General features: G+C 36.4%; 1 long non-coding RNA gene across 1 annotated transcript; it reads right to left on the bottom strand.

The window, feature by feature from the left end:
• Nucleotides 1-15,506: 15,506 nt before the first annotated feature.
• LOC130960287 (uncharacterized) lies at nt 15,507-17,480 on the bottom strand. The gene is made up of 3 exons (XR_009079055.1): nt 16,573-17,480; nt 16,176-16,298; nt 15,507-15,616 (listed from the first exon to the last, which is right to left on the bottom strand). It is a non-coding gene; the product is annotated as an uncharacterized LOC130960287 (long non-coding RNA).
• Nucleotides 17,481-20,831: the final 3,351 nt, after the last annotated feature.

Raw genomic sequence — 20,831 nt, 5'->3', positions numbered from 1 at the left:
ACCTTGTTGCATTCTAATTGTGCATATGTCTCCTGCTCCAAAATTTTTTTCTGCTGAATTATATTGTGGTGCTTATATTTTTTATAGCAAAATTATATTGACATGTTCCCGAGATGCTTCTTGTTTTATTCCTACAAGAGAATCCCACATGTTTTAGTCCTTTTACCAGTATAAGAGTAGATATTTCCAAACTTCTCTAACAAAATTTATTTTTATTACTTTTTATCTAATGTATTTTTGTAATGATACTTGTATTTTATTTTTAAATTGAATCCAGATTTATTCAAGCATATATGTCTCAACTTCAAAGTGAGAGATCCATTATTCAAAAGCTTTGTTAAGCCAAACAATCTATTTATCTATCTATCTATTTATAATTTATAAAAGTTGATACCAATCTTCTATAATAAATTTTAGCCATTTTGCTTTTTTCTAGTGATATTACATCGGCACTTCTAAATACATAGCAATATATGAGAACCAACTAATCATCCTTAAGAAAAAAAATTAAAAAAATTCTTAACTATTATTATTATTTATTTAAAATATAAATTAATAATTAAATGCAATAAATATATACAAATAGAGTGTCATAATAATCATAATTATAAAAAGTTTCACTTACAAATATTCAAATCTTATATTATTTGGCTTATTTATACATGTTGTATAAAACTCTTATTATTACATTATTTGGTCTATTTACAAATTATGTTGCATACAATCTTACTACTATTATTTCATTTCTTAATCTCTCATACAAAATGTTGAAAATTCCTCTAAGTAAGTTCAAATTTAGCACAACATCTCCTTATTAGATACATTCAAATATGTCACTATTACAAAGTAATTCATAATTTTATATTATATTTTTGGTGTTTTCATTCAAATTCATTTTTTGGAAACTCTTTTCTTTAATTATTTGCAAACAATGAAAACAACAAAAATATAAATTTGCACAACTCAAAAATAAAAAACTTATGTCTTTTTTTAAAAATAAATTATATGAATTAAAATTTTTAAAAACAATAATCTATAATTCAATTTGTACTATATTTTAGTTGAATAATTATATGAAATTATATATAAATTATCAAATAAATTGATGAGTTTGGAAAACTCCAAATTAATATTTGTGATGAACAAACATTATTAAAACATTCAATTGCAAAATTATTAATTCAATTTTAATTAATCACATGTTAATTAATAATTTTGTGATGCATGTTTTAATTTGGGCCGAAAATAAAAGAAAAATTACAAGCCCAAGTGTTTCATGAATACATTCAGCATTGATGCAAAAATATTTTGTTTGTTATGGCTGAATTATTGTTATTATTATTGGGCCAGAATCCAAACTATCATAAGCCCAATTCTTCTTGCATGCTTGGTCCGAAATCTTAAGGAAATGGGCATAATGCACTTCTTGAACTAAAACCCATTTCTATTAGTCATGTTACAAGCTTCCAACGGATACAAGCATTATACCATGTGATGGATTCCAAATTTCATTAAATTATCATTTATTGCATGGGAAACATGAGAGAGAAATTTGCAGCTGAATTGATTGATTGTCATAAGTGCTGCACACTACCTTATGGAAGGGAAGTAAAAGCAAACTATTTTTTTAATTTGTTTAATCACTTTGAATTGCTTTTACTTCAGATACTCTCTTCTCTCTCATCTCTTTCTTCTTCTTTCTTCGGTTATTACACAGGAAGCCATGGAAGCTACTTGGAGCTACCGAAAGGAAAGGAAAGAAAGCCTAAAGACCATCGAGTTGATGGCACGAAAAAGAAAAAGAAAAGTATGCTGTGGTTGAGATTATCACCTAATCTGGTAAGATTTGGTGAGGTAATCTCGGATCCTTCATACTCAAAAAAAAAAAGGATGAAGATTCGGCCAGTAAGGAAGATCTTTGGAGGCATGGCTTGTCTTTGATTCTGCTCAACTACCACAGGAAGTAGCTAGAGTGGCGAAGTGATGGTTGAGGCAGAGATTGAAGCAGATGAAGTCATCATCATCATGAAGCATCAAGGGCCAGAAATCCATCTTGGAGAGGAAGCCAAGGATGGAGCGCTCGGATTGATGAAGAGTGATGACCAAGGAAGGACTAGAGGTATTTGCATGTTGGTTTTTGCATGGTTACCTCTTCTCTCTGTGTGGCCGAACCGGTTTTGTTTTGAAGGAAAAGAAGCTGAGCTCGGGTTTGTGTTTCAACTGTGAAGGCTTCACTTCTCTATAAAAGAGGTGAACAGTCATGGTTTGATTCAAGGAGTAAGATTTGAGAGTGCAAGGCACAGAGTTCTCAGAGCTACCTAAGCTAGCAGTTCTTCTTCTCCTTCAATGTTTTCTGTTTAGTATTTTTCTGTTTAATTTTGTCATGTCTTGAGTCTCATGGAAAAAGGCAAATAGTGAGGTTTGTATGAAAAAGCCATAGAGCGAAAAAAGGCAGAGAGTGCAAAATTAAAAGAAAAAGCCATAGATGTCTTAGAGTTCCTTTGTACATCTGTGTTGTGTTTCATGATTCTGTGGGAATCCCCTTGTAAGTTGGGTTAGCACTTTACAAGTTGTAATCTGGTTGATTATAGTGAAATTCCATCATTGTTGTGATGGAGACTGGATGTAGGCTGCACTGCACTTAGCAGCTGAACCAGGATATATCTGGGTGTTATCTTCTCTCTCTTCCTACTTCAATTCTGTTTTTACTGTTCAGATGAAAAATAAAAAATGTCTCGTGTCAAGTGACGAGACAAAATGAAAATGTCTCGTGATTAGGAACGAGCTAAAAACAGAAAAGCTTCCTCTAAGTCCAAGCAAGTGTCAGCAAGCAAAAAAGGGGCTAAGATTCAACCCCCCTTCTCTTAGCCACTGAAACCATCATAAATATTTTGTAAAAATTGAAGGTTGTGGTAGGCTTAGAGAATGGGGGTTGAATCTATGTCTTCCTTTTTGAAATTGCTGTTATGATCCTTTAAAACAAACTTTCAATTCTGATTTTGTTTGTACTCAGCAGCGAAAATTTATTAAACAATTTATTTTTGTCTCATGAATATCAGAAAATAGAACACAGCAGAGAAGAGAAAAGCTAACACCAGCATGTATCCTGGTTCGGTTGCCTTGTGCTATGCAACCTACATCTAGTCTCCTCCACAACAGTGGAAGAATTTTCACTATAGTTAACAGTATTACATACACCAATTTTACAGGATTGACCCAATCCTTTCACACTCAAGTTCTAACCTAACTTGACATTGGCTATGCTAGTACCTAACTATTCACTCTTGGTGCTAATCCAACTAAGATCGGAATACCTCACAGGTACAAGATACAAGACATAAACATACCTAAAGAAATATGAAAATAAATCTAGGCTTTTCTCTCAAGTGTATCACTCAGCCTTTTTCCACTCATGGCTTTTACTTGAGTTTTCTCACAATGCCTTTTCTCACAAGAAATTACAGAAAGATAAACATAGAAAAGTACATTACAATCTGTAAAACATGAAGGAGATTGACTTCATCAACAGCCTCTTTGCTATGTGCAAAACCAGATTTGCAAATCTCTGATTCAGTTCTTCAGTATTGGCAGAATGCTTCTTTGAAAGAAAACATTGTCCAAGTAGAGGAACTTCTCAGGGAACTCTTCACAAAACACAACTCACCAAACTCTGATTTTCTCTCCTTGGTTCTGAATGAGCAGAAAGTCATCTTTTATCTCCTTGTATGTTGCTGGGTTCTTCTTCCAAGGTCAACACATTGAGCCTTGAGCTTCACCAACCCACAGATTCACTTTTTCTCAATAAACATTAGAGTAGAAACTTTGCTTCTGACTTCTTCATCTTGACCGAAAGCCATAAAGCAGCAACAACAAGAGTCTTCCAATGGTCAACTTGATCTGAGCCCTTGAAAACCAACTTGGTCCCCAAGACATGTTTGAGACCGTGGATTCACAGCAGAGAGGAACATAAATCCTCTTTTCCATATAGTTCAAAATAGAGTGGTAGAGAGTTGAAGATGAAGAGAAGAAAGTGTGTTGCCTGTAAGAAGAAATGGGTTACCTTTAACCTAAGCTTGATTTGGTTTGAATTGGATAATTAGACTTCTGCTTTTCAAGCTTAATCTCTATCTTTCTTTCTTCTTCTGTGAATGGAGAAGAAGCTCTTTCTCTTTCTTCTGTGATTTGACTGAGACAGAGAAGTATACGTTGCTTTTGGTTGAAGCACATGGAAGGAGTTTGAACTGAGTGAAGTGCTAGGGTTTGGGTCGGATCACTTCATTTTGCCCATTTTGATTTTTCCAACCTTGTTTCCTTATGGGCTTCGTTTATATTATTGACCCACCAGCCTTGCTATATTATTTTCATTCCAATTTGGTTGCTAAACTAAGTTTTGGCCTGCAATATGTTTATAAATAATTAGTAATATGCAATTAATTTAATCAACACTAATTATTTATTTTGCCCAAAAATAATGTTTGTCATCACTAATTAATTTAGTTAATTTCTTAACTCAACAAAAATTATTATTAATATAAAACACTTTAAATTCAACATTAATATACATATTATCTAATCAATCTATAAACAATATTAAAATATACTATATAGTATAATTAATTTATCTCTCCGTGCTATGCGCAGATCTCATTTTAGTATGGCTAAAGGCTACAGCTTCGATTATTAGAGTGTGCTTGGGTTATTTGCCCACTACAAATATAGGTTAGGATACTCAACTTCATTAGTCAATGTCATTTTTGTTTGACAATAAGGTTTGATGATCTATAATACCACTACGGTGTTGTTCTACTTATACCAAAGGTAATCTTGTTGCAGCGCTGCAGGTAGGGAACGGAATTAAATTTACGCCCAAAGGCCTATGATTTGATAACTTTGTTGCCATCTATTTGTAACTGTTACTATTTAACTTTTGCACTATAACAATGCTACACAATTAAAACTTGTCAGAATGAGTTGCCAAAATTAAAGTTTAAAAGAATGAAAGTAAGAATAAAAAATCAGAAAATGGAGAAAGAAAGCAGAGAAAAGAGAAAACTGAATTATACATTTACTAATCAATGAGAATGAATTACAATTATAACTATGTCAATAAATTAATTAATAATACTAAGGCTTATAAATCATCCTGTAGCACTATGCTGTTACAAAAAATAGAAGAGAAATGCTATAACACTTACACAACTAGCCTATAACGGCCATAACAGAATTACCTAATTTAGCCTAATCATTGCTTAGTACTAACATACAAAAATAGCTGCTACCACAATCTTTGCCCTATGCACTTCATATTTGTAACATATTACCTCTTAGAGTAATCCAGCTTGAAGTTCCTGCCGAAGATAGCAGAGTAGGGTTGCTAATCTTCTGCATTAAGAAAATTGAAAGAAATAACTCAATTATTCTACAATATCATGCCCATTTAATAGAGTGGTGATTAACAGTGTGAAAAAAGAGGATTCGGTTTTGTATTTACAACAAAACAGCACTACAAATTTGGAAATAAAAGAATGATCATACAGGAGAGAATGAATATGATGTTGAAGATGAAGTGGGGCTGGCATAGAGAGAGCAAAAGAGTTACCTGTTTTAAGATGTTGAGTCATTGCGAATCCGTTTCCCATTAACATTTATTATAGGGATGTGGGAAATGGATGGCCAGATGTGGGGATCCTTCCTGTCTATGCCTTCACCCAACAACCCACATGCTCTGATTTGGAGAGAATGTAAAGAGGCAGGCAGCGTTATGTTGCCCAGAGATGTCAAATCTTCACGTCTTGCGATTGTCAGATGCTTGAGTTTTGGGAACGCTGGCAATGCGAAGGACGTAAGTGAACCACAACTGTTGTCTATGAATAGTGTCTGTAGCGAGTGATGTTGTTGTTGCTGTTGCATTGGGAATTCTACATTCTTGCAATGTATGATGGACAGATTTCGCAATGAAGGGGGCAAAGAATCCCCTGGAAATGATATGGCTGATGAGCACTTTGAGATAAATAAATAACTGAGAGAGGTTGGTTGGGTGTGGGTCATGGCCTCAAACACATACTCTACCTGCTGCTCTCCATTAATTACTAGTGTTTCCAACATGGGAAGTGGTAGCTCCCGCAATCTTGCTTCCTGTTTGCCATATATTCTTAATTCGCGAATGATGGGAGCTCTTGGCACATAACAACCAAGCTGCTCGCATCCTGAAATCCAAAGTGATTTCAAAGACGGAAGGAAAGTGGGCATCCTCTTAACTTAGGACAGCTCAGAATATCGAGCTTCTCAAGTTGAGGAAATGGTGCACCGTCATCGTCATCACCACATTCATATGACTCCCATTCCTTCCAGCAACTCATATCATAAAATTGTAGAAATTTAAGGGATCGGAAGGGTGTCTCCGGATGATGACGAGTTCCATCACCCTTGCAGAATCATCTTCAGCTTATCACAACGTGAAATCTGCAATCCCATTAGAGAGGGTAACTGTAATAACCGAGAGTGTGAGAAAAAAAAAAGAAAGAAGAGAGAGAGAGGTTGAGAACACGTGGGGGCACATGCCCCCACTTAAAAAATTTTCTTTCTCTCTTCTCATCTTCTTCGACACTCCCCCTCCCCCTCTGTTCTCCTTCCTTTTCATTTTCTTTCAAAAAAATCAAAATGTAAAACTCTCGTTTCTCTTCTCTTACCAACTAGATTTCTTCATCTCTTCTCATTGCAACCAACCACTCAATATCATCAAATTCACCTTCATCATCTTGCTTCCTTTTCTTCTCTATTCTATCTCCATTTATTCAAATCTCATTTTCTCAAAATCTCCAAATCAGAAAATTTCAATTTAATGAGTGAAGGAAGTATTCAACTTTGAGTCCCGGTTATTATTGAGGCTTCAAAGTAACTCTTTGACTCAATAATTAGCCATATCTCCAATTTTTGTCATCTCTATATTTATGGGTATATATAAATCCGAATTAGGGTTATTAGAGGTTAGAAAATTTGGGGCTTTTGTCGAGGTGAGTAAGATTATGTTAATTGACAATAGTAGTAGCTCACAAATATCATTATTGTCATATTTCTAGAGTTGTAGAATTATTGGACATCATTTGGTAGCTCGTTGACGCGCTCAGAGTTGCTTCCGGTTCTTTGGAATCAAGTTGTGAGTGGATGTTATATCTATAATTGTTTTTAAATATATTATTATCAATATCTATGTTGAATCATTAATTTTGGAGTTTGAAAATATTTTATTATTGTGATTTCTGAATTTTTGAAAATAAATATTGATTTGTGAAACTTACAATTTTATAAAAATACACACGAGATGATATTTATATATTTTGTAAAGTATAAATGTTTTCTTATTTGACCTTATGTAAATTTTAATTAAATTTTAGTATGCAATCTTATATATATTGATTTGCTATGGAATTTAGTAGTATGTTATAAGCACTAGAGATTTTTATAAGTGATTTGGTTTGGATTGGTTTGGAAGACTCTGACTAGAAAACCGTAGTTAACGGCGGTTATGACGTTAACCTAGATGCATCTGGCTCAGACCTCAGCTAGCAGGGGCGTTGCTAGCCTAACTTGTAGGCCACACGTTGGATCTGTTATACCGTACGGGCACACTAGAGGAAAGGGCTACCCTTAGAGGTGGAGCCGCCCTAGATGTGTAATATTTGATTTGATTTGACTTTTGGAATGAGAACTCCCATTTCAGTTCATCCGCTTAACTATTTATCTAATGTTTGTATAATTAATTAATATGAATTCTCATCTCTGAAAAGAAATATAATTTTCAAGGTAAACTCTGTATTGTCTCGTGTGGGTTATAGATGTAATGTTTGCACTGAGTTGCAAAACTCACCCTATTATATTCCCATGTTTTTCAGATACAGGAGTCATTCCAGGTTCCATTCCACCTGCCCCTCAGTAGATCTTAGTCATTTTGGTGAGCCCTTCTTCTTTCTAAGGGCTAAGTAATTATGTAATGGAACCTTTGCTCAAAATCTAGATTATGTCAATGCTCTATATGTCACAGGCAGGATCCTCGTGTGGGTTATGTTATTTTGAATCTTGAACTATTTAGGTAGTGATTATGATTTGGTTATGTAAGACTTATGGTTTTAACTATATACTCTAGTTATCAACTTGATATATATATATGATGCGTATTTTGGATATATTTGGTTGTGGATATAATTTGGAGTATGTTGTTGTTGTTGTCTTGGAAATGGAGGTTTATTATTAATACAGGGAGTTAATATTTATGTTGGTAAGGTCCTAGAAACAGAGGAGATTCTGTTTGTTTTTCTGAAAATTTAGTCGTTTGGCTTGCTGAGGGACTTGTCCCTTGAGCGCCAGTCATGGCTTGGTTCGGGTCATGACAAAGTGGTATCAGAGCTTTAGGTTTTCCTGTGTAATATGGAGCAAGTGTCCTTTAATAAGATCACAATTGTGCAAATGGAAGCCGGCCCATTTTCACAAAGTGTGATATTACTAGAGGCCTATAGGAAGTTGTCCTTAATCTTTTGGTCTCATAATTCTTTCTGCCTGTCCTATTGTCTTCGAACTCCATATACATATGTTGTTGGTGATTCAATCGCTCTACTTACTCGATAGGTGGAAGATGCCACCTAAGAAAAGACGTGGTGGAACTGTTGGTGCTCCTGATACTGCTGAATCCAATAGGGCAGTTTCTCTGCCTCTTGGAGCGCTTCGACAAAGGCCAAGGAGCCAAAGGATAGCTGATAGGCGCGAAGGAGAGATACCCCGCGAGAGAGTTCAAGAGAACCCCGCAGTAAGAGAGGCTCAACCGGACTTAGCAGCTGAATTGAGGGGAATGAATCAAACTCTTAATGCGGTGTTACAGGTTCTAACAAATCAAAATAGGGGTGAAGCGAGACTTCCTAATGCGCCAAATCCTCAGCCTCATAGGGTTCATCAATTGTTTGGGGATCAAGAGCCGCCAATTGAAAAGTATTTGAAGTTGAATTCGTCCACTTTCAATGGAGATTCATTGGATGAAGATCCACAACAATATCTAGAGGATGCAAAGAAAGCTATTCGAGCTCTCAAGTGCACCAAAGAATGGGCTGTTGAGTTAGTATCCTACAACTTGCGTGGTTCAGCAAGATATTGGTATGAGTCTCTTCTTGAGAGCAAAGAAGCAGCTGGACTTCCTCCTCCTTCTTGGGAAGAGTTTACTGAAGAGTTTCTTGCTCGATTTTATCCAGCTAACAAGCAAGCAGAAGATGCAATTGCCTTTGAAAGATTAAGGCAAGAGAATATGACAATGACTGAGTATGCTAAGGAGTTTACTAGACTTTCTAAGAGTGCTCCGTACTTGGTGAATTCAGAAGAGATGAAAGTTCGTCGTTTTGTTCGTGGATTGGCAGAACCTATGTTCACTACTCTTATGCCTGAAGTCGGATGCATGTCTTTTAAGGATGTCCTAAACTCTGCCTATGGAATTGAAGTTGGAATAGCGGAGAGAAATGCTTTTAAGGATGTTGGTAAGAAGCCCAAGATGAAGGGACAATTTTCTTGTGGATCTAGTTTAGGAGGATTTCAGTCTCATCGTGGTCAAACTAATCAGCAAGGTTATTCGGGGTATCGAGCTCGTCCTCAAGCATCTTTTGGTGGGGTTGCTTCTTCTGGATCTGCTCCCATGAGTGTTTCGAATCCCAGACCTTTTGTTAAGAGCACCTCTCAATCTAGTGCACAGGGTTCAAATCAGACAGGGCCAGCTCAGCCCTATTGTCTTCAGTGTGGGAGTTACCATTCCGGTATATGTTTCAAGGCTACTGGTGCATGTTTTGGTTGTGGTCAATCTGGTCATCTTAGGAGGGATTGTCCAAATCCTAGATGAGGCTTTGCTCCAGGTATTGCACGTCCTACAACACCAATGCCATCATCTTCAGCTATGTCTATTGGAAATTCTTTTGGTCCTAGTGGCAGAGGAGCAGGTGGCAGGGGTCAAACTTATAACAGAGGAGGGAGCCAAAGAGGAAGAGGTCAGGCACGTGTGTATGCCTTAACACGTTAAGATGCTCAAGCTTCTCATGCTGTGGTGGCAGGTACTTTACAAGTTTGTTCTTTAGATGCTCGAGTGTTATTTGATACGAGTTCTCATTATTCATATGTATCTCCACATCTTGCATCTCGTTTCGATAAACAACCTGAACTGTTATCCCACCCATTTCATGTTGGCACTCCGCTTGGAGTCTCCACGATGGTTCGAGTCGTATTTCGGTCTTGTGTTGTTAGAATTAATACCGTTGAAACCTTAGCTGATTTGATCCTTTTAGAACCAATGGAAGATATTGATGTCATCTTAGGCATGGATTGGTTAGCAGCTTGTCATGCTGATGTGGGCTGTTACTCCAAAACTGTGAAGTTTGACATACCGGGTATCTCACCTTTTGTTTTTAAGGGTGATGACTGTCCCACTTTAGCTAGCATCATCTCATCTATGAGTGCTATGCAATTGATGGATAAGGGAAACCAATGATTTTTGGCAGTTGTTAGAGATGTTGATGCCGAAGTGCCTAGTCTTGATCAGGCTCCTATCGTTAGAGAATTTCCTGACGTGTTCCCTGATGAGCTACCGGGGATGCCGCCTGACCGTGAAGTTGAGTTTTCCATAGAATTGGCTCCGGGAGTCCAACCTGTGTCCATTCCTCCCTATCGTATGGCTCCAACCGAGTTACGAGAATTAAAAGTTCAATTGGAAGATATGCTAGAGAAAGGATTCATTCGTCCTAGCACTTCTCCGTGGGGAGCTCCTGTTCTATTCGTAAAGAAGAAGGATGGAACGATGCGACTATGTGTGGATTATCGTCAGCTCAATAAGATAACTGTTCGCAACAAGTATCCATTGCCCAGGATTGATGATTTGTTTAATCAACTTCAAGGAGCTACCTATTTCTCAAAAATCGACCTGCGTTCAGGGTACCATCAATTGAAGATAAAAGAGGAAGACATTCCAAAAACCGCTTTTCGTACTCACTATGGGCACTATGAGTTCTTAGTAATGTCCTTTGGTCTGACGAATGCGCCTACAACTTTCATGGACTTAATGAATCGAGTCTTCAAACCTTTCTTAGATCGCTTTGTTATCATCTTCATCGATGATATCTTGGTGTATTCGAAAAGTGCTACGGAGCATGAGTATCATTTGAGGATTGTGTTACAAACCTTAAGGGATCACAAGCTCTATGCTAAGTTTTCTAAATGTGAGTTTTGGCTTGATCAAGTGACATTCTTGGGGCATGTGGTATCAAAAGATGGAATCATGGTGGATCCAAAGAAGGTTGAAGCCGTTCAGAAGTGGCCAAGGCCTACTACAGTGACAGAAATTCGTAGCTTTCTAGGGTTGGCCGGCTACTATCGGCGATTCATCAAGGACTTCTCGAGAATTTCGGCACCATTAACCAAGTTAACTCAGAAGAATGTGAAGTTTCAATGGTCAGAAGCTTGTGAGGGAAGTTTTCAGACACTTAAGTCTTGTCTAACCTCAGCACCAGTTCTTGTTTTACCTTCTGGGTCTGGGGGATTCTCAGTCTTTTGCGATGCATCTCGGATAGGACTTGGTTGTGTATTAATGCAGCATGGCTGCGTCATTGCCTATGCCTCGCGACAACTCAAGAAGCATGAGCAGAATTATCCAACTCATGACCTGGAAATGGCAGCGGTCGTCTTTGCTTTAAAGATTTGGAGACACTACCTTTATGGTGAGACCTGTGAAATCTATACGGATCATAAGAGTTTGAAGTATATATTTCAACAGAAGGATTTAAATTTGAGGCAACGGAGATGGATGGAGTTGCTAAAAGATTACGATTGTACCATTTTGTATCATCCTGGAAAGGCAAATGTTGTAGCAGATGCCCTCAGTAGAAAATCTATGGGTAGCTTGGCCCATATCAGGAGACCAATTGTTGAAGAAGTCCATCAATTGGAGGCCGGTGGAATTCAATTTGACCTTGGAGAATCAGGAGTTTTCTTAGCACATGTTCGAGCTCAATCTTCCCTAATAGAACAGATCAAGGTTGCACAAGGTGATGATTCGAAACTAAGAAAGCTTATGGAAGATGTTCGCAATGGGAGAAACTCAGACTTTTCTCTTGATCAAGATGTTTTGCGTTGTGGTCAACGCTTATGTGTGCCAGATAACCCCGACTTGAAGAAAGCTATTTTGGAGGAGGCTCACAATTCTAAGTATACCGTTCATCCAGGATCCAATAAGATGTGTCAAGATTTGAAACAATTGTTTTGGTGGGAAGGCATGAAGAAAGACATAGGAGTTTTTATTTCTCATTGCTTAACTTGCCAACAAGTTAAAGCTGAACATCAAAGACCTGCTGGGTTATTACAACAGATTGAGATACCTGAATGGAAGTGGGAAAGGATTACAATGGATTTTGTAACAGGTTTACCTCGTAGTTTTAAAGGTTTTGATTCAATTTGGGTAATTGTGGGTAGAATGACGAAGTCAGCTCACTTTCTTCCGGTGAAAACAACTTTCAGTGCAGCTCGGTATACTCAACTTTATGTTGATGAGATATTTAAGCTACATGGAATTCCAGTGTCCATTATTTCAGATCGCAGGCCCCAGTTCACCTCTCATTTTTGGAAATCTTTTCAAAAAGCGTTAGGAACTCGTCTAGATTTTAGCACAGCTTTTCACCCTCAAACCGATGGGCAATCAGAGAGGACGATCCAGATATTGGAAGACATATTAAGGTGTTGTGTTCTAGATTTTGGTGGGAATTGGGACAACTATCTACCTTTGATCGAGTTCTCTTATAATAATAGTTATCAAGCCAGCATTCAAATGGCACCATTTGAAGCTCTTTATGAGAGAAGATGCAGGTCACCTATTGGGTGGTTTGAGGTTGGTGAGGTTAAGCTTTTGGGGCCAAATTTGGTACAAGATGCGGTTGAGAAGGTTCGCATAATAAGAGAACGTTTATTAGCAGCTCAGAGAAGGCAGAAGGCTTATGTTGATAACAGAAGGCGTAACTTAGAGTTTTCAGTGGGTGATCAGGTATTTCTGAGAGTGTCACCTATGAAGGGAGTGATGAGGTTTGGGAAAAGAGGCAAGCTTAGTCCTTGATACATTGGTCCATTTGAGATACTGGACAGAATAGGTGCAGTTGCTTACCGCTTGCATTGCCGCCTGAGTTGTCTATGATTCATCCAATTTTTCATGTATCAATGTTGCGCAAATACCTTCTCGACCCATCTCATGTGCTTGCACCACAAGCCATAGAGCTAAACGAAGATTTATCATTTGAAGAGGAACCGGTGGCTATAATAGATCGCCAAGTAAAGAAACTACGTTCTAAAGAGATAGCATCTGTGAAAGTTGTTTGGAAGAATCATTCGGTAGAAGAAGCAACTTGGGAAGTGGAGGACGCTATGCGCGACAAATATCCGTATTTGTTTGAGTCTAAAGGTAACTATCACACTTATCATAGTTTATGGGTTTGAAATTCGGGGACCGAATTTCTTAAGGGGGAGAGAATGTAATAACCGAGAGTGTGAGAAAAAAAAAGAAAGAAAAGAGAGAGAGGTTGAGAACACGTGGGGGGCACATGCCCCCACTTAAAAAATTTTCTTTCTCTCTTTTCATCTTCTTCGACATTCCCCCTCCCCCTATGTTCTCCTTCCCTTTCATTTTCTTTCAAAAAAATCAAAATGTAAAACCCTCATTTCTCTTCTCTTACCAACTAGATTTCTTCATCTCTTCTCCTTGCAACCAACCACTCAATATCATCAAATTCACCTTCATCATCTTGCTTCCTTTTCTTCTCTATTCTATCTCCATTTATTCAAATCTCATTTTCTCAAAATCTCCAAATCAGAAAATTTCAACTTAATGAGTGAAGGAAGCATTCAACTTTGAGTCCCGGTTATTATTGAGGCTTCAAGGTAACTCTTTGACTCAATAATTAGCCATATCTCCAATTTTTGTCATCTCTATATTTATGGGTATATATAAATCCGAATTAGGGTTATTAGAGGTTAGAAAATTTGGGGCTTTTGTCAAGGTGAGTAAGATTATGTTAATTGACAATAGTAGTAGCTCACAAATATCATTATTGTCATATTTCTAGAGTTGTAGAATTATTGGACATCATTTGGTAGCTCATTGACGCGCTCAGAGTTGCTTCCGGTTCTTTGGAATCAAGTTGTGAGTGGATGTTATATCTATAATTGTTTTTAAATATATTATTATCAATATCTATGTTGAATCATTAATTTTGGAGTTTGAAAATATTTTATTATTGTGATTTCTGAATTTTTGAAAATAAATATTGATTTGTGAAACTTACAATTTTATAAAAATACACACGAGATGATATTTATATATTTTGTAAAGTATAAATGTTTTCTTATTTGACCTTATGTAAATTTTAATTAAATTTTAGTATGCAATCCTATATATATTGATTTGCTATGGAATTTAGTAGTATGTTATAAGCACTAGAGATTTTTATAAGTGATTTGGTTTGGATTGGTTTGGGAGACTCTGACTAGAAAACCGTAGTTAACGGCGGTTATGACGTTAACCTAGATGCATCTGGCTCAGACCTCAGCTAGCAGGGGCGTTGCTAGCCTAACATGTAGGTCACACGTTGGATCTGTTATACCGTACGGGCACAGTAGAGGAAAGGGCTACCCTTAGAGGTGGAGCCGCCCTAGATGTGTAATATTTGATTTGATTTGACTTCTGGAATGAGAACTCCCATTTCAGTTCATCCGCTTAACTATTTATCTAATGTTTGTATAATTAATTAATATGAATTTCTCATCTCTGAAAAGAAATATAATTTTCAAGGTAAACTCTGTATTGTCTCGTGTGGGTTATAGATGTAATGTTTGCTCACTGAGTTGCAAAACTCACCCTATTATATTCCCATGTTTTTCAGATACAGGAGTCATTCCAGGTTCCATTCCACCTGCCCCTCAGTAGATCTTAGTCATTTTGGTGAGCCCTTCTTCTTTCTAAGGGCTAAGTAATTATGTAATGGAACCTTTGCTCAAAATCTAGATTATGTCAATGCTCTATATGTCACAGCCAGGATCCTCGTGTGGGTTATGTTATTTTGAATCTTGAACTGTTTAGGTAGTGATTATGATTTGGTTATGTAAGACTTATGGTTTTAATTATATACTCTAGTTATCAACTTGATATATATATATGATGCGTATTTTGGATATATTTGGTTGTAGATATAATTTGGAGTATGTTGTTGTTGTTGTCTTGGAAATGGAGGTTTATTATTAATACAGGGAGTTAATATTTATGTTGGTAAGGTCCTAGAAACAGAGGAGATTCTGTCCGTTTTTCTGAAAATTTAGTCGTTTGGTTTGCTGAGGGACTTGTCCCTTGAGCGCCAGTTATGGCTTGGTTCGGGTCATGACTGTAACGGTCCAACGGAATGAACTGATCAATGCACAATATTGCTCTATATGCAAAACTGAATTTTTCTTTCCTCTTTTTCCTTCTTGTTAAAGAATCTCCAGTATATATAGCAACACTCCAAATTTTAAACTCTGCAAAGGTTGTACACTCTTACTTCAACTTCCTCCAATCTGTTTCTTGCTGCACCAAAACATACATGTTAGAATAGCCCATTAAAATTTTTCTTAGCCCATAATAACCAAATTTAATGTGTCCTCACAAAGTTAATTAATTTTTTAATTCAACAGAAACGAATGCTATGTAAATATTATAAATGTGACCAACATTTTGAAACCTTAAAAAAAAAAAGACTTATTTCAAAATGGAGGGAGTATCATCCTTGAATTTTAATGCTAACTCTCTTTTACTATACGCAATAAGTTCCTCCATAGCTTTCTTAGTTTTATGCCAAACAAATTAAAATAGTCTTCATGAATTATACAGATATAGAGGTTACTAATGATATATTTGTTTGATATCTTGAATCTTAAGTGTTGATTTCAGAGAAAATATTCATCAAAGTGAATCCCTAATAGGTAATGCACTAATACTTTCTGTTACCAAACCAACTAAAGTTGCTCCACACCAACCCACTGGATAAGTAGATAGCAACAAATTGTTTTCTTTTCCATTGGTGTTTTGATATTCTTGTTCCATGCTTTGAATAAAAGTATAAAACATAATATTTATTGATAGTCACCTGAATCAATGAAGTCGCAGACAAGGCGAGTGCACCATCAATCCTGTGAGGAAACAGGCTCCTATTTCATAATTCTCATTCTCTCTGTGTTTCTGTTTAGCTACCATATGTAAACTCCAAAATCTATCAAATTATATATTTCAAATATATCAGATAAATTAGCATGTTTTGGTTTCAGAGAATGAATTCTGATTCTATTTCCAGTTTTCAATATTAGTTACAAAGATATGTTTAATTTAAGATTTCGTGAATAAAATATGAAAAACTAACATACCTATGCTCATTTATTGAGTTATTTCACAAAGAAAACTACATCATTTTTGTAATTAAAAATAAAAACACAAAAAACTAAACAGAAGACATGATCATACACCAATCCATCAGTGTTCATACTCACCTAGAATAGCAGTGTAAAAAGGCGTGGCAGAGGGTTCATCAGAGATGAAGCAATTTGATACACATGTGATTTGGGATTCAATGTTGTTCCATCATTCTTGCCCAAGTGATTTGTACATACTTTGATGTAGAGAAAATCAAAACCCTTACTAACAGTGGTTATAAAAGGTGTAAGAGAAGGTATATTGTATAAGAAACATAATAAGAATAATGCAGTGAAGGTCCTTGTCTATTGCGGATTTCATAGACGAGACTTTGAAGATTATAAAATGATAAGAGGATTTCTACTGTTAAAATTTTACTGCAAAAGCTAACAGTTTTCCAATACTATGTCCTAAAAGGTACCCATTGCATGGTCCACTGCATAAAGTGTATGGTCCACTGCATCCTGTAGCCAATGGAGTGATGTTTGCTTCCATTATTAAGTTGAAGCATGTTGTGTATCTCAATCACTTTCTCCTCTATCAACCCTCTCTCAGCATTCCCATTTTTGCTTTGTGAAAAACCATCAAGACAAGTGTACAAATCTTGGTTTGAAGATGACGATGATGATGATGGATTTTTTGAGAGATCAAGAATGGTGGTGTTGAGTTCTACAATGGTGTCATCAAAGAGTTTGAGACAATCATCTAAGGCTCTTTTCTCAATGGTGTTGAGAGTGTTTTGGAGATTCTTGATTATGGTGGTGCAGTTGTTGGATCAAGATTTGACTTCATGGACTGTGTGGTTGACTACTTTGGAGATTATTTGTGGCATTGTTTTTGTTTCAAGGTTTGGGAATGTGGATAAGGTTGACACTCAGAGATCAGGGTGGAGTGTTCCTTTGCATTTTGAATGTGCTACTAATTGGATATGGTTTTGGAAATGGATATTGGTTTTTCCTTCTAATTATGTTGTTGATTTGAAATTTGGGGCTTCAATGAAATAATTGAGATGTGTTGCTAAAAGGATCAGTGCAAAAGTCATGGATAGGATTGGTATAAAGGGAAAACATGGTGATTATTTTCTGAGGTTGTTCATTGTAAAGAGCTTAAGAGGCAAAAATAAAAAGTGGTGTAGTAGAAGGTTTGATTAAGGATGTGAATGTGTGGTGTTTGTAGAGTGCTATCTACATAAAGAGAAAAGAAAAATAGTATTTGAACTCATTTTACTTATACACACTCAAAATATAAAGAGAAAAGAATATGATGAGTTTGAAAAACTCTAAATTAATATTTGTGATGACTAAACATTATTAAAATAATTAATTACAAAATTATTAATTTGATTTTCACTTAACATATATTGATTAATAATTTTGTTGCAGGTTTTAATATTGGGCCGAAAAACAAAATTCTGGTGCAAGCCCAATTACATTCAGCCTTTGGTTTGATACAAAAATATATGATGAATATGGCTGAATTGATTATTATGTTACTTGGGCCAAAATAATCCATTATGGTTACAAGTCCAAATTAAACATGCTTTCCTATTTGCTCATTGCATGATCCGAAAAAAAAATTCATCAGGAAAGCAAATGTTATTATTGGGACAGATTAAATGTTGTTGCAACTAAGCCCAATTTTATACTTGATGAAAGTTTCTCATGCATGATCCGAAACCAATGAAGAAAGAAAGCAAAATTGCTTCCAACGGATCCAAGAATTCAATCATGTGATGGATTCCAAAATTCATTCAATTGTCATTTATTGCATGGAAATTATGAGAGAGAAATTATGTTTGACATGATTGATTGCTTAGTGCTACACGCTACTCTAAGGGAAGTAAAAACAGCTTTGTAATTATATTGATTAACTCATTCAATTGCTTTCCTTCCAAGTTGTTTAATTCTCTCTCATCTCTTTCCTTCTTCTCCTTCGGTCATTGTCCAGGAAGCCATGGAAGCTACACCTACTCACCGAAAAGAATATGGAGCACGTCTCAAGACCATCATGATGATGGCAAGAAAACATAACAAAATAAAAGTATGCTGTGACTAAGATTTTCACCAAATATGGTAAGATTTGGTGAGGTAATCTTGAGCTCTTCATACCCAAAAAGAAAGAAGAAAATTCGACCAGCAAGTAGGAGATCTTTGGAGGCATGGCTTGTCTCTGATTCTGCTCAACCACCACAGGAAGTAGCTAGAGTGGTGAAGTAATGGAGGAGGCAGAGATTGGAGCAGATGAAGCCATCATCATCATGAAACATCAAGGGCCAAAAATCCATCTTGGAGAGCAAGCCAAGGATGGAGCGCTCGGATTGATGAAGTGTGATGACCAAGGAAGGACTATAAGTATTTGAATGCCAAAGGGCTGGCAACCTGCCCAAGAGAAATGAGATGCCACAGCAATACATTCTAGAGCTTGAACTGTTTGATGTATGGGGAATCGATTTCATGGGACCATTCCTACCCTCATATTCAAACAAGTTTATCTTGGTGGCAGTAGACTATGTATCTAAGTGGGTGGAGGCAGTGGCGACCCCAACTAATGACAACAAAGTAGTCATAAACTTTCTTCGAAAGAATATCTTCACCAAGTTTGGAGTCCCACGAGCCCTCATCAGTGACGGAGGGAGCCATTTCTGCAATAGACCAGTAGAAGCCTTACTCTTGCGATATGGGGTGAAGCATAAGGTTGCTACACCTTATCATCCCCAAACAAGTGGGCAAACAGAGATATTGTCATGGCCCGAACCAAGCCATGACTGGCGCTCACGGGACAAGTCCCTCAGCAAGCCAAAAAACCAAATTTTCAGAAAAACGGATAGAATCTCCTCTGTTTCTAGGACCTTACCAACATAAATATTAACTCCCTGTATTAATAATAAACATCCATTTCTAAAGACAAAAACAACAACATATTCCAACCATATCCACAACCAAATATATCCAAAACACGCATCATATATATATCAAGTTAATAACTAGAGTATATAGTTAAATTCATAAGTCTTACATAACTAACTTATAATTACTATCTAAACAGTTCAAGATTTAAAATAACATAACCCACACGAGGATCCTGCATGTGACATATGGAGCATTGACATAACCTAAATTTTGAGCAAAGGTTCCATTACATAATTACTTAGCCCTTGGAAAGAAGAAGGGCTCACCAAAATGACTAAGATCTACTAAGGGGCAGGTGGAATGGAACCTGGAATGACTCCTGTATCTGAAAAATATGGAATATAATAGGGTGAGTTTTACAACTCAGTGAGCAAACATTACATCTATAACCCACACGAGACAATACAAAGTTTACTGACAAACCCCAATTTGACGGTTTATCTTGTATTGATTTTAGGGGATTTTATCACCTTTTACCCACATTTATTCAATGAAATAGCATGGTTTTGTATATTCTCCCTTAATTGTGCTTAAGAGTGAAAACATGCTTTTTAGGACTTAAAATAAATAAATTTAATTCATCTTGATTCCATTAGATGCCTTGATATGTTTGTTAAGTGATTTAAGGTTTAGGAGGCAAAGATTGGATCAAGGGAATGAAGAAAGAAGCATGAAAAGTTGGAGAACTCATGAAGAAATGAAAGAACCGGAAAGCTGTCAAGCCGACCTCTTCGCACTTAAACGACTATAACTTGAGCTACAGAGGTCCAAATGATGCGGTTCCAGTTGGGTTGGAAAGCAATCCGTGGGCCAGCGAATTCTCAAGCCTTGTGGGCCCAATCCAACTCATTTCTGATGCTATTTAAGCCATGGATTGAAGAGGGATGAGGCATCTAATTACCATTAGTTTAAGTTTAGTTTTAGAAGTAGTTTCTAGAGAGAGAAGCTCTCACTTCTCTCTAGGATTAGGATTAGGATTAGTTCTTAGATCTAGGTTTTAATCTTTGCTTTCTTCTACTTCTACCTTTCAATTCCTTGTTGTTACATTCATCTTCTTCCATTCCTTTGTTGTAATTTCCTTTATGTTGTTCTTATGCTTTGTTGTAGATCTACTATTGTTCCTTCCATTTTCTTTCAATTCAATAAGAGGTAATTCATAATAATTGTTCTTCTTTGCTTTTCCATTGTTGATCTCTTGCCTTTGTAGTTAGATCTCTCTTTAATTCTTGCAATTTATGTTGTTTACTTTTATTGCCTTTTATGTGTTTGTTGAAATGCCTCTTATAGCTATTAGTTAGATTTTGTTCCTCTTGGCCTAGGTAGAGTAATTAGTGACACTTGAGTTATCTAATTCCTTTGTTGATTGATAATTAGAAGTTGCTAATTGATTTGAATGCCTCTAAAGCTAGTCTTTCTTTTAGGAGTTG

The sequence above is a fragment of the Arachis stenosperma genome, chromosome 2 (genome assembly GCF_014773155.1).
Source record: "Arachis stenosperma cultivar V10309 chromosome 2, arast.V10309.gnm1.PFL2, whole genome shotgun sequence".
Taxonomy (NCBI): Eukaryota; Viridiplantae; Streptophyta; class Magnoliopsida; order Fabales; family Fabaceae; genus Arachis; species Arachis stenosperma.
Note: the sequence above shows the minus strand (reverse complement) of the source record. Positions and strands in the feature narration are given on the sequence as shown.